Below are 14,182 nucleotides of genomic sequence, written 5' to 3'. Positions count from 1 at the left end.
TCCATCAAAAGGCATTTAGCTTATTTGCAGATGAAATGGGGGAAGAATTCCCCTAAGATAAGTCGCTATAATTTCGACCTCTGCAAATCTGACAAAACAAAAACAAAATAACGTGTGTGGTTTGCGACGAATTTATATGTTTGAGACATAAACATGAGGTAAAAAAGTTTTACTGTCCATACTGTTCACACAACGTTATTTGATTTTTATATTGTTTTTCACTGTCTGGATTTTTTTAAACATTCTTTGTTTTTTTTCCCATAATATAACGACAAATTATAAACACGCTGTATAGTACGCTTCTTACTCTATCCTCACCCCTCCCCGCACGCATCATTTCCGGTCAACATCCGGCCGAAGCGCTACTACAAGTAGTGTCCAGTGATATTTGAACTTCAGGTGGAATTGAATGACATTTCCGCAGAGAACTTATTCGCAACTATGTTTTTTTTATGTAGATGTTGTGTCAAACAAATATGTACAAGGAAGATTGTTTTTTTTTCCAAATAAAAACAAGAACAATTGATTTTTTTCTTATATTTTCAAACAAGTAAATAAAACTAAAGTGATCAGAATTGTTTTTCGTGGTAAATACGAAAACATGGTTCCAGACACAATCCTGGTCCGTCTGGACATTGAAGACAGCAAAATATGGAGTCTTTTCTTGTCTTTTTTTCACTCCAGCAATATTTACACCGTCTTCTTTTCGTTGTGCCGCGATCGTCTTTCGGGCAAAAACTTGGGAGGTGTGAAATAATTTCCTGTTTCGGTATTTGCATTGAGGGAGGAGGGCCGAGGAGTTTTTCAATAACTTGAAGTCTGAAATCGTATAGACTCATTTTCTTTTCGCTATTCATATTGAATAAGTAAAAAGAATTTAATAACATTGTCTGAAACAAATGTATGCCCAATTTCTTGTACCACCGCAAAGTTTTTCTTCTTATTGGGTAGTACGCTAACATTTGGTCGTGGAAATCAACACCGCTCATGAATTTATTGTACTTTATTATCATTTTTGGCTTTACAACAGCCTTTCCATGACGATTTGTTGTTTTTGTTAGTTCTCCATCAAATTCGGAAGATATGGCCAACACTTCTCGGCGATCTTTCCACTTGGTTGTGCAGATACCTTTATCAGTATACTGACTCACAGACTCCCCAGTTTTAATTTTTTTTTTTAAAACTTCATTTGGATTAAATTTCCTGTTAGCTCGCAAAGTGCCCGTAACATATGTTTTTTGGCTCAATAAGGTTTCTACCAGAGGGACACTATTGTAATAGTTATCCATAAAAATGGAGTGACCGACTTGGGTGCTCCCTTCCATGAGCTTATGGACAACTTTACTGGTGTGATTCTTTCCACTCAACTCCTGGTCGGCTGAACCACCGTACACAATTATTTTTAGTGCCAAACCATTGGATTCTCCCAATACATATAATTTGATGCCATATTTTGCCTTTTTCCCCTTCATGTACTGCCGCATAACGAGCCTCCCTCGCCATAGTACCAAAGACTCGTCAATTGACAAGTTTTTATTGGGTGCATAAATTGCACTCATCCGGTCGTTGAAAAAATGTATCAGTGGATTTATTTTCCCTAAACTAGTGGTGTCCGCTTCATTATTATTAAAATGTAATGATCTAAGAATTAAAAAAAACTTATCTCGAGACATATACTGTGAGAATGCTGTCAGATTGAAGAGATGATGTTTCTTCCAATAATCCGTGAGGCGATTCAATCGAATAGTTCCCGTGTGCAGTAAAAGCCCCAGCCATACTTTTAATGTTTCTGTGGTGAGGTCATTCCAACGAGTTATTCTGCTTTTATCTCCTTCAGAATGAGCCATAATTTCCAAAGCATAATGATTGGTCTGTTGGACAAGAAGATTATAGAAGTCATCATTGGCTATCATATTGAAGTAATCTATTGGTTCTCTCCCTGAAATTTCAATTTTTATACCTGGTCTTCCAGTAAAAAGGATCTCTTGGGCTTGCGTTGGCGTGTTTGACCAACGTCTCGAAGTTGAAGGTAGAGTGGGCGGTGGTTGTTCTTGGAACATATTGTCGTCTTCGCTGTCACTTTCATCGTCTGTTTCCATATCAATATCTATTTCGTATTCACTAATTGAATCGTATTCTATCTCACTTTCATCACTATCACTCACATTTTCCACTCTTGGTCGCTTTGATGTAGATGGTTGATCCATTTTTTAATATTTTTTGTAAAATACTTAAAAATACACAAAAATGGTTTCAATGTTAGTCAAATAATATAAAAAATTCAATATTTTAGTTCTGCGAAAATACAAAACACTATTTATAAATACAAAAACAAACAAATAAAAATGTGAATTTCACTTAACTATTGATAATACTCACTAAACTATTGTCAATCTAAAGTTATTTCACCCAAACAAACAAAAATTTAAAAATAAAAACGAAAAAAATTGCATATATTTCGACCCGTGTGAATATGGCTTTTCGTGTAAACGCTGCTTTTCGCACTAAAACAATAAAAACGCGCTACGTGACTTATCCGAGTGAGGGTTGAACTAGGAATGACTAATAATGACAGGTCACCTCAGGCTGAGGCTAAACACATCTCAAAAGTCACCCTGCGCTTCTTAGTTTAAGATTTATTCAAACAAACGCGTCTGGTGCGTTGAGCGCGTGGCGGTCACGTCAACCGTCAACGCGTCTCACGCGGTGTCAGCAATGAACGTGTTAAAACGCTTTCTTGGTAAGTAGACAAAAATAATCCACGTTTAAATTAAGCCTACCTGCAAACGTGCGATTTCCGCATTCGGAATTCCGAATGCATGGTACTCATACAAAAATTCGTAAGGCACATATATTAATTAAGCATGCTTAAGACGAGGACGCTTTCTAGATGTGTACATTTGCTTGAAATAAGCATGCTCGTTTAAATACATCGATACTAGCATGCTCATAAGCAAACCTGTTCAGACGCGTTCAGATCACGCCCGCGCTGCAGGTAGCATGCTCGTTAATCGAATGACTGTCAATTTTGGAGCATGCTCGAAATGAGCATGCTTTTTTCTAGCGAAGTACGTACACACATGCTACTAAGTGGCATGCTCAATAATAGCATGCTTTTGTGCTAATAATGAGCACGTGTGTCTAGACCTTATTCATGATTCGATAATAGAGGTGGGCAGTCTTGAAATAGATCGTAGCATTCGGCCATGCCATCCACGATTGCATGACCCATGATAGAGAAAACACAATATTTTTTTTTACTTATAACCCTTATCCGCACCCAATGGTGCATAGGGCACTGCATCGAATTGACGCAGTGTTGTCTTGATCATTACTTACATGAAGGCAAGGTGATCACTCTTGGGCTTCAGGAACCAGTCCAGGGTAATATTATTTTATTTATTTTCACCCCCCCTGGGAATCGAACCCGGGACCTCCAGCACGGTAGCTAAACACGCGTAATTACTCAATAAAAAAGAATTAGAAACTCAGAAAATGGAATCTATCCATGGTTGTTTCCTTCAGACTTTATTCTGGGGATGCTTGGATTTAATATGTACCTAATCTTATTTAAATGAAGGGATGCGTACCCAGCCACGCATTTCTTCCGTCTGATCCGCGGTGTGACGGTAAACCCACTTGTAATGGAGAGAATCAATCTCTATATTCCCGATAACTATCTCAGGTTTCGGGAGGTTAGGTTGCTCTGTCACCCGATCGGTAGGACCAACCTGCCGATGGAAATGCCGATTGGGAGGGCAGTATCCCTGCTCAACCGTATTTCCGTGTATACCGACCTTTTTTACATCGGTGAGGGTGCCTTTAAGAGGAAAATACTACTTCTGGTGTAATTCTCGGCTACGATCACTATTATTTTCTATTTCATCTACGTGTCCATATACATACACGCATGTATGTATTCGTTCATTTTCATTCGAACCCTTATCCGCACTCCCAATGGTGCATAGGGCACTGCATCATATAAACGCAGTGTTATCTTGATCGTTAACACACGAAGGAAAGGTTATCAGCCCTCCGCTTCAGGTACCAGTCCAGGGTAATATTGAATACACATTTGAGTGAAAAAAATCACTCGTATTTATTAGACCCCCCTCTGGGAATCGAACCCGGGACCTCCAGAACGCTAGCCGAGCGTGCTGACCATTACACTACGGAGGCGGACGTGTATGTATACGTACGTGTTATGTATGTGTATGTGTGTATGTCTATGTGTGTGTATGTATATGGAATGACTTATTCTATATATGTTTTTTTAAAGTAATGTATGTTGAGAATCGTAATGTAAATAAAAGAAAAGAAATAAATACTTAAGTGAATGAGAAATACTGCACTGTACTGTAATAAATAAGTGAATGAAAAAAACAGTAGATTTTAAGAAATAGTGGTATTTACTAAGCAAAAAATTAATTAAAAGATTGGATAGATTTCACCACAAAGTGACTGCCGAATCAATTAATGAAAAAGGAATGAGAAATATTTTCCGTTCGGAAAAAGGCGTCAGCGAAAATAAACTCATATCAAGCCGCGTGGTTGGTATTGACTCAAAAATATTATTAGTCACTATGTATGTGTAATAGATGATTTGGTTACAATTAATAAATACACGTACAAATAATATTATGTAGAACTGAGAGTGACGTCACAGCCGACTCAGGTTCCGTTACAATAACTGCACCGCGGAGCAAACACTCGGCGTGACAATATTGGGAGCCAGGTGTATTAAACCTTTCAACTTTGTTTACCTATGTTTTTATGTACATATTTACGAAAAATTTAAGTCGTCATATTTTTATCGTTTGACATTATTTCTTAGATATCGACTTAAAGACTCAAAGACTGGTTTGGTATGAGACGGTATTTCTGGTAGGACATGCCGCTTCCAGATCTGAATTAATTGTAATTTGAAAGTAAAATTAGTCAGTCGCGTTATACGCATATTGCTCATTTATTTACAGGAAAAAATATTTTTATAAAATAGTTCTAATAATTACAGGTTTACCTATTATTAAATAGGAACAAAAATGTTAATTAAAATTCAGATTTTGTTATAGATCATATAAATATATTACTTTATAGGGTTTTTTAATGATATATTTATGTTCATTAGTGTTTTTTTTTGGTGTTATTATTGATTATTAAAAAATAATTCGAAAAAATATTTCACCTTTTTTTAGTTTCGATGTCTTGTATGCAAATGTAACTATACATGTTTTATTTTTATTTTTAAAACCTCATCCCCACCTATGGTGCATAGGGCACTGCATCATATAAACGCAATGTTATCTTGATCATTTACACATGAAGGAAAGGTGATCAGCCCTCCGCTTCAGGTACCAGTCCAGGGTAGTGTTGAATAAATATCAGAATGAAAAAATCACTTATTTTTATTTGACCCACCCTGGGAATCGAACCCGGGACCTCCAGTACGGTAGCCGAGCGTGCTGAGCACAATGCACGTACTTATAAAATTTTTTGCATATTTTTTTATTTTTATTAATCTATACTATGTTCCGATGATAAGTTTTAAATACCTGTTTTTATGTTACGTATCGTTCTATTACATCTCATCCGTTATTACCACCTACTTAGGTAATAGTGTAATCATCCGTATATAAATATTTATATTTGAAAATATATACTAGTAGGTATTGTATGTAATATAAATTAAAAACGAATATTCGTCGGTGAAAAAAACTACTTATTTTGAAGTATCTATATATTTTCCCAGCTTCGACGATTAAATGAAAGAAAAACACATTCAAAATAAAAAAATTATAATATTTCAATAAACATATGTTTGGCATAAATATTTTTTTATGAATTAAGATACTATTTATTCCTAAAACAAACTTTTTTAGATTTTAAATTAACTTTTACTTCGTAAATATAACATACAAATCGATTACCGAATCCATCATTGGAATATTTTTATCTTTACCCAACTCTCAAATATTGTTTAAAAATTATGAATTAAAATATTCAAATATAATTGTTATTTTCACGCTCAATTTAATGATAATAAAAAGTGATCTTCATATTCACCATCGTAAATGGCGTTTTTCATTTCTAGAAAACAAAAGAAAATTGTAGCAACTGTTTTTCTATTGCTCCATAAAATAAACTGTAAATGAACGCAGTTATGTTTATTATACCTTTTATTCCATTGGCATTTATGTTATAGATTGCATAATCTATTATAATGAATATCCATCAAAAAACGATTTATGATTCTATAAAAAAATATAGCTGTTTTGTTTTTCAAGTTGGCATTATCAAAATGAGTTGAAAAAAACACAGAAAAATAACACAAGAAAAATGTTACATTTTGTTGCATCCAGATTTTAAGAGAGTTAATCACATAAAACGTTTATAAAGTAGTGTAGGAGAGGGGATCCTGTGGGAACATCATCTGGACAGTTCATAACGATATAGTTTCTGTGGTTGAACTAACATCATACACTTTAAAAGTTTACTTTGTTAAGTACAATACACCCTAAGATTTCACAATTAATATACACCTGTTGATGGAAGGTGCTGTCGCTCCGGAAATTAAAATAGTGGATATTTATTTTCACATATTGACTCGATGACTATTTTAAAGTTTTACGTCTTAAGGCCTTACTCCAACTTCTACTTACTAATAATATAATTAAGTAAGCGTCAGGCTGCGCTGAGAGTCGGACGTGGCTTTATGCCCATTTTTTTACAATATTACAAAACTGTATTTTTTTTGTTTTTTTAGAATATGTATTGAAATTTTTTATTTTTGATTTTTTTTAGTCCTTATTATTCAATAGCTTATTTCTTTTCAAAACCATATATTTATTTCGAAAAAAAACTCTTTTTTTCAATACAAAAACGATGTTTTAAAAAAAATCAATTACGTCAAATATTACCCGGGTTTAAAGAAATTTCAGTAGCGATTAATCGAAAAATGGGCCTTAAAAGTTGTGAAATGTGAAATAACGGGTTATTCGTATCGCTCGTGTTATCTGTTTTGCTACAGGTTTCGTAGCAGGTTAGGTATACATCTTTGTTTTGGGATCGATGAATCGCATTAAGATAAAGCAAACACCTTGCATAGGTGGGTAGTGGTGATAATAATAATAATAATAATTCAAGTTATATGACGTCATTTGCAGAGGCGTGCATTCTATATAGGCAGAAAAGCAGTGCCTACCCTGGATTACTCGTGTTCCATATAGAAACATGGCCAGTGCCTACTATGCTTTATCTTTACCCAACCCTACTGGCTATTCTGATTTAAAACTCTGTGCACGCCACTGGTCATTTGCACCTTTTATCCAAGCACGCGCCATATAAATCCACCTGCTGGTATTGCTGTTAGGAAAAGCACATTAATTTCTTTTTAAATTATACAGTAAACAAAATACAACAATATTTAAGTGGTAATTAATGTGCAATTCTTGAGTAATTAGCATAAAAAATTATGTCCCTGTAATTGAATAGTTAATTGAGGTTACTGTTTACCGAGCAAATAATTTAAAATCCAAATTGTATCCAGGCCATTTTGCATGCCATTTTCATGGCGATATTTTGGGATTATGATAAATTTTATACTTGTTTTGTTGATAAATGAAAACGGGATTTAAAAATCTGGTATTTCATTCATTCATTTTGGATTGTTTATCTTTATTGCGTCATTCCTTTCATAATAACAATTTACAGGAATTTTATTTTTGTTATACATACATACTAATATTCGTTTTATTTTGAAAAATAAACCAGCCTCAAGGAAACTTCTTTTATTATTGTTGCCATTTTTTGCGTATTATTAAATCTGTTAAAAAAATAAATTCACGTATTTTATTAATTTCACTCCACTGGTGATTTTTTCACTTTAATATTTATTCAATATTACCCTGGACTGTTACCTGATGCGGAGGGCTGATCACCTCTTCTTCGTGTGTTAACATTCAAGATAACACTGCTTTTATATGATGCAGTGCCCTATGCACCATTGGGGTGCGGATAAGGGTTCGAATGAATTTTCTTAATTTACTCGGCAGTTACCTTAAAGCATGTTTTGTAATTTTGTAATTGATTTCTTTTTACCTTATTTCTACTTTGTTTATTTGTATACTACCACTGTTTTTGTATTAACGTGAAACGTGTGATGTTTAAAGCACATTATTACTTAACCTTTTACACTGGATAAAGTATAAAACTGCTAAATCTCTAAGAAAGCTAAAGATATAGCGGTATTTTACTCTTAACCTCTTTATTTCTTTGTATTTTACCAATATTTTTGTATTCACGTGACACGTGTGATGCCTAAAGCATTGAATAACTTATTTCACTGGATAGAGTTTACGTATAAACCTGCTAAATCTCTAAGGAAGTTAAAGATTTAGCGGTATTTTACTCTTTACCTCTTTATTTCTTTGTATTTTACCAATATTTTGTATTCACGTGACACGTGTGATGCCTAAAGCATTGAATAACTTATTTCACTGAATAGAGTTTACGTATAAACCTACTAAATGTCTAAGGAAGTTAAAGATTTAGCGGTATTTTACTCTTTACCTCTTTATTTCTTTGTATTTTACCAATATTTTTGTATTCACGTGACACGTGTGATGCCTAAAGCATTGAATAACTCATTTCACTGGATAGAGTTTACGTATAAACCTGCTAAATCTCTAAGGAAGTTAAAGATTTAGCGGTATTTTACTCTTTACCTCTTTATTTTTTTGTATTTTACCAATATTTTGTATTCACGTGACACGTGTGATGCCTAAAGCATTGTGAAATAGCTTATTTCACTAGATAAACTTAACGTATAAAATTGCTAAATCTCTAAAAAGCCTTAAGATTTTGTAATATTGTACTTTATATCTAAACCATCGATTTATTAATAATGGTGTTATAAAATAAAAAATAAATACTTCAATGAAACGTTATAATTCATGGATCGAGACATATGTTATTATTTAAAATTTAACACGTGTTAAATTATTAGTTGAACGCTATCTTCGACTTGTTATTAACACAATCGCACATGTCATCTCATTTAGATGTCGGATACGAAACTGAATCGTTTCTTTTACGTCACAATGAAGAAATACCTCACAATTAACGTTCCAATTAAATGCATCGTCACCTGCTATCGAAATCTGAGATCGAGGAAACAAATCATTCTATGTGCCACCCCTTTAGGTAAGGCACTCCGTATGGCCATTTACACCGAAAAAGCTTTAAAATTAAGGCACACTTAAAATGTAACAAGTATTTGAATACTTAAATATTTATTTCATGAATTTATACATCTCCGCCTATTATATGTATTCGCATCTACCTTTAGTACTTAGGATATATATATATATATATATATATATATATATATATATATATATATATATATATATATATATATATATATATATATATACATACACAGACACACTCACACATATACATAAACACATAAATATTTCCATGGTGTGTAATATTTCCATAAAAACAATATGTTTATTTTATTATTTTCTTTCATCTTATTTTAAATTAAGTATCATTTTTTCTATCTTGAATTAAAATAATTATATTTAAATTTTAAATCAATAAACAATTCTTTCCGTGTCTTTTTCCAATATTTTAAATGATCTGATGGCAATGCATAGAGCCGGACGTCAGGTGACGCCCTTTTTTATAATAATGGATATTTTTTGTTTTTGTTTTTTAGAATATGTATTGAAAAAAAGGTGTAAAAAAGAAACAATTATGTCAAATGTCAAACGTTGTAAGTACATTTAAAGAACATCAGTACAAAAAAATATTTAGATCTGTATTTGGTCTACAATAATGAACGTATCGACATGATTCATTGTTTCCCTGACAGGTGACACTTATTGTCACGATACGTTCATTATTGTAGACCAAATACAGATTTAAATCTATTTTTTTAAACTGGGCTCAAGTAACACATCAAAGTTCAAGTAGCCCCGTTGTACGGTAATGTAGTCAATAATGGGTCGAATTGGTGAATGTTACACGTGTGCAAAGTGATCACTTAAATCAGCCTATGACGGTCAGCCCCGTATATACATAGACTTCCATATTCTTCTTCACCTTTGATGAGATGTCAAAAATTATACGAAGTTTAGAAACCGTTGCCTTGTGGTTTTGGTACTTTTCCGTCTACGTTTTGGACTTAGTTAAGCATTACTTATGTAAGCATCAAATTAATTTATATTATGTGTTAAAATGGGGGACAGTGGCATTAATAAATGCCTTTCGCCCAACAGTTATTATTCTTTGGTTGTAGATGTATCATTAAGGTACCTGAAGGCGCGCGCCGGCAGAAACGCGTCAGCTGCTATCTCCTGGCCCTACATAGAGCCCTAATGTTCGACTCCCGGCAGGTGCACTGTCTCCTCACTACCAGATGTTGTTCTGTAAAGAGGTCTCGGCATCTTTAGATTCTTTGTTTCTTTTGGAATAATTAATAATAATAATTTTATATAATTTATATAGCGTTATTTTCGTAAAATACTACCTCGAATACATCACGAACACCAAGACCTATTAAAAATAAATCTTTCTTGAATTTATTTTGCGACGCGGGAATCGAACCCGCGATGCCGGTTTCGCAGTCGAGCTTCTACACTACTACTCTGTCACTACAGCGCCTGTCATTTTGCTTGGTTTAATTTAATATGTTTTGATTTGAATAACGATTTGTTTTTTCCATTAATACGCAAGATGTGATAATAGTAATAATTCATTTTGTATAATTTAGATGGCGTCATTTTCGTATACTACCTCGAGGGCTCTTCACTGTGATTTAATTGGGAAAAGGAGGTTGCGGAAATGATTTAGCAAACAAATGCGTTTTGAGTCTTATTCTCAAGACCATCTCGCTCTCACTGTTTCTTATTACTGGTGGAAGAGCCTTCCATGCCATTGAACCTGCAGCAGAAAAGGCACGCTCGCCAAATTAAGTGTGCTGGTTGCGATCTAGTAAGATCACTTTACCCGATTTAAACAAATATTTTAACGCGGGTTTCGTTCTTGTCCCATCATTCAAAAGTCGAGTATAAAATTATTAGATTCTTCTCCTAAGGCCCAGCATTCGTTAAGTCGCATTCATCCCACCGGAGACCACCGGAGAGGTCACATATCTCTTCAAGTCCAATTTTTTTAGAGAATGTTAATCGGATTTTCGTTTTTGTTTTTGAGAATAAAGACTTTATTTTTAAATATTTTTTAACTCATTTTCTTTCAATAATTCTTTTCTTCTCAAAACCTTAAAATGATTTTGAAGAAAAACTTATTTTTTCAATACAAAAACGGTGTTTTAAGAAAAAAAATCATTTACTTAAAATGTTACATGGATTTAGAGAATTGAGTTGCGACTTAACTAATGCTGGACCTTAAATAATAATAAAAAATGTAAATTTGATAACTGTTCATTTACGTGGTAACAATTAAAAGTAGGTACATAAAACTAACTAGCTAACTACCTAAATAACCATCACGCCGCATTACCGTAGGGGTAGGCAGAGAGAAATGAACGTCACCCCAATCCGTGTTCGCAAACAATCTTCGTTATTTCCGCATTCACGCATCTTTTTTTTTATGTGTAAATTGTTTTTGCATTGTTTATCTCTTGTAATGGAAACAAACAGTTCGTTTGTCATACATATTACAAAACACGTGAAATGTCTCTTGTATTTATTCGCGTTTGGCCTGGATTGGATGTAATTGCGGCCATTGTAACTCATTACGAGTTGGCCAACGCCGCGAGAAAAGTCAGCCAACAAAAGCACGCGGTGCATTCGCGCTATTAGCGGGACAATGCCAAACGAACTCACAATTTGTACAGTCGCAAATGGAATGTTAATGCACTGAGCCCACCTTCTGGCGACTGCAGCTCTATGGTGTTGTAATCCCGCAGAACCTGTCCCTGTGTTAAGGCTGAGATCACTAACGTTCAAATTCAGAACGCGACCGTCCGCGCTCTGGCGCAACCTAAACGTCTTTCCGCGCACGTTTTTTTTTAATTATGTATATTGGAATTATGACTGTTTTTAGATTTTTTTTTTAATTTTTTGAACCCTCGTCCGCCACCCGATGGTGCATAGGGCACTGTCACATAAACTCAGAGCTATCTTGATCGTTAACACATGAAGGAAAGGTGATCAGCCCTCCTCTTCAGGTATCATACAAGGGTAATATTGAATAAATATTACGATTGAAAAAAATCACTTATATTTATTTGAACCCCCCTGAATCGCACCCTAGACCTCCAGCACGGTAGCTAAACACGCTAACCATTACACCGCGGAGGCGTACATCAGATTTAGCAAATAAAAATATATCAGCGAATGCTATACTAGCAGGACACAAAAGAGGCCTGGTACTGGTAGTAACCCTAGAGAGTGAAGCACGGAGTTGGCAAAAGAAGGATGAAAGCAGACTGAACCCATTCGGAATACGATCCCTTAGACGAATGTACAGCAAAAAGATGTATGATTAATGTTTGAATCGTGAAATAAGGAAAGATACGTAATATTTACTCCTATTAGATTTATTTTTATTTATTTAATATACCTACTTACATTTTTTTAAATACAATATCTATACATTTCTATTCAACACAATCTTTTAATTTTATTATTAATTGATTCGGCAGTCACTTTGTGGTAGAATCAATCCATTTTTAACTAAAGTTTGACTTAGTAAATACCACTATTTCTTAAAATGTACTATATTTAACAGTAGATTTTAAGAAATAGTGGTAGTTACTAAGTAAAACTTATTATTTTAGTTGCCCTGAACCTTTCCAAAAAAGAGACTGAGCTCTTGTGTTTGGAGAGGGACTTTTTTCTTATTTTTTTCTTGTTGATAGTGTCATGTAATGCAATTTAAAAAATATTACTGGGGAATATATAATTTTATTGCGGAACGAGGGAGTTATCTTAGATACATGATATTATGGTTAATGGCGGAAATAATTTACCAAGCAATAATGGCTAAATACATATTTTACCAAATCATTTCTGAATCTTGTAAACAGCACTTAAAAACATTGAATCTTATGTCGGTTGTATGTAAATTCCTTCAAACATAACTAAATTTTATTACAGCTTATTGATGCCTACAAATTTATAATTGAAAACGAACAACCATTACTTTTAAGTAGGTTTAATTTAACGTCCAAGAGTTAAATTTAATTTGATGTACTCATACATACATGTCCCATTTAATAATATGTTTACAGAACTCACATTGATAGTACGTTATCAATCTGGTAATAAGATGCGAAGAAAATGGTAAATCTATAAAATCATTACTCATCTCGTTAGCAACGGATATTATGATAATGTCGATAATATCCTGTCTTAACTCTTTCAAGTCTAAAGTAATATTAAATTAAGATAATAAGAGAGATAATAAAAAGTATATACATACATTAATCGTTCTTAAGACAATAGTTAATAAGAATGGTAATAAAATGAACAAATAATATTTAAATACAAAAATCTACTTCCATGAAAAATTATATAAAATCGTACTTAGAACGCATATCATAACTTATATGTAATTATTATAATACATTTAAATTCATTCAATAAAAAATAATTTTGTTAAAAAATTTCAATAAAAATCATGGTTTTTAACCCCTGCCTTGTTGTCTATATGTACGGGTATAACATGAATTTTGTCTAGCCTCCCACCAGTTTGATGATGCCAGTAAAGACGAAACCCTGTCACTGGTCAAATAAAATAATTAGAAAAAACTGTAAACATCCATAGTTGATATTTTATTTGATAATTTTTTTTATTATTTTCAGAGTATAACGCGTTACAATTAATAACGATCAAGCCGTAGTGATATCTCTTAAATAAGATCACTTGCACCAGACTATGACAAGTCGCAGCCCAATAGAGACTCCATATTATTCTTCTTCTATTTTGAGATGTCAAAAAGTAACAATTTCTCCTAAGTGCAGAAACCCAGATTTGTGGACAAAGATTTGATTACACTCAAAATGTTGTTAGTAAAAATAACTTACATAAGTATACATATTTATTTTGAGATATCAATAAAAAATGGATTTTCAAAATTATTTTTAAGGGAGAATAAAATCGAGTAGAGTAGAATAAAGGACTCGCGGTCATACTAAATGTTTCAGCC

At 33.4% G+C, this 14,182-nt stretch overlaps 1 long non-coding RNA gene across 1 annotated transcript; it reads right to left on the bottom strand.

Moving 5' to 3' along the window:
* Nucleotides 1–203: 203 nt before the first annotated feature.
* Nucleotides 204–2,722, bottom strand: LOC148311878 (uncharacterized). Its single transcript, XR_015839323.1, has 2 exons — nucleotides 1,961–2,722; nucleotides 204–1,871 (listed from the first exon to the last, which is right to left on the bottom strand). It is a non-coding gene; the product is annotated as an uncharacterized LOC148311878 (long non-coding RNA).
* Between the last annotated feature and the right edge of the window lie 11,460 nt (nucleotides 2,723–14,182).

The sequence above is a fragment of the Brachycentrus maculatus genome, unplaced genomic scaffold (genome assembly GCF_059751285.1).
Source record: "Brachycentrus maculatus isolate JH-2025_06_01 unplaced genomic scaffold, ASM5975128v1 h1tg000055l, whole genome shotgun sequence".
Lineage (NCBI taxonomy): Eukaryota > Metazoa > Arthropoda > Insecta > Trichoptera > Brachycentridae > Brachycentrus > Brachycentrus maculatus.
The sequence above is the reverse complement of the archived record's forward strand: the minus strand, read 5'-3'. Positions and strand labels throughout refer to the sequence as shown.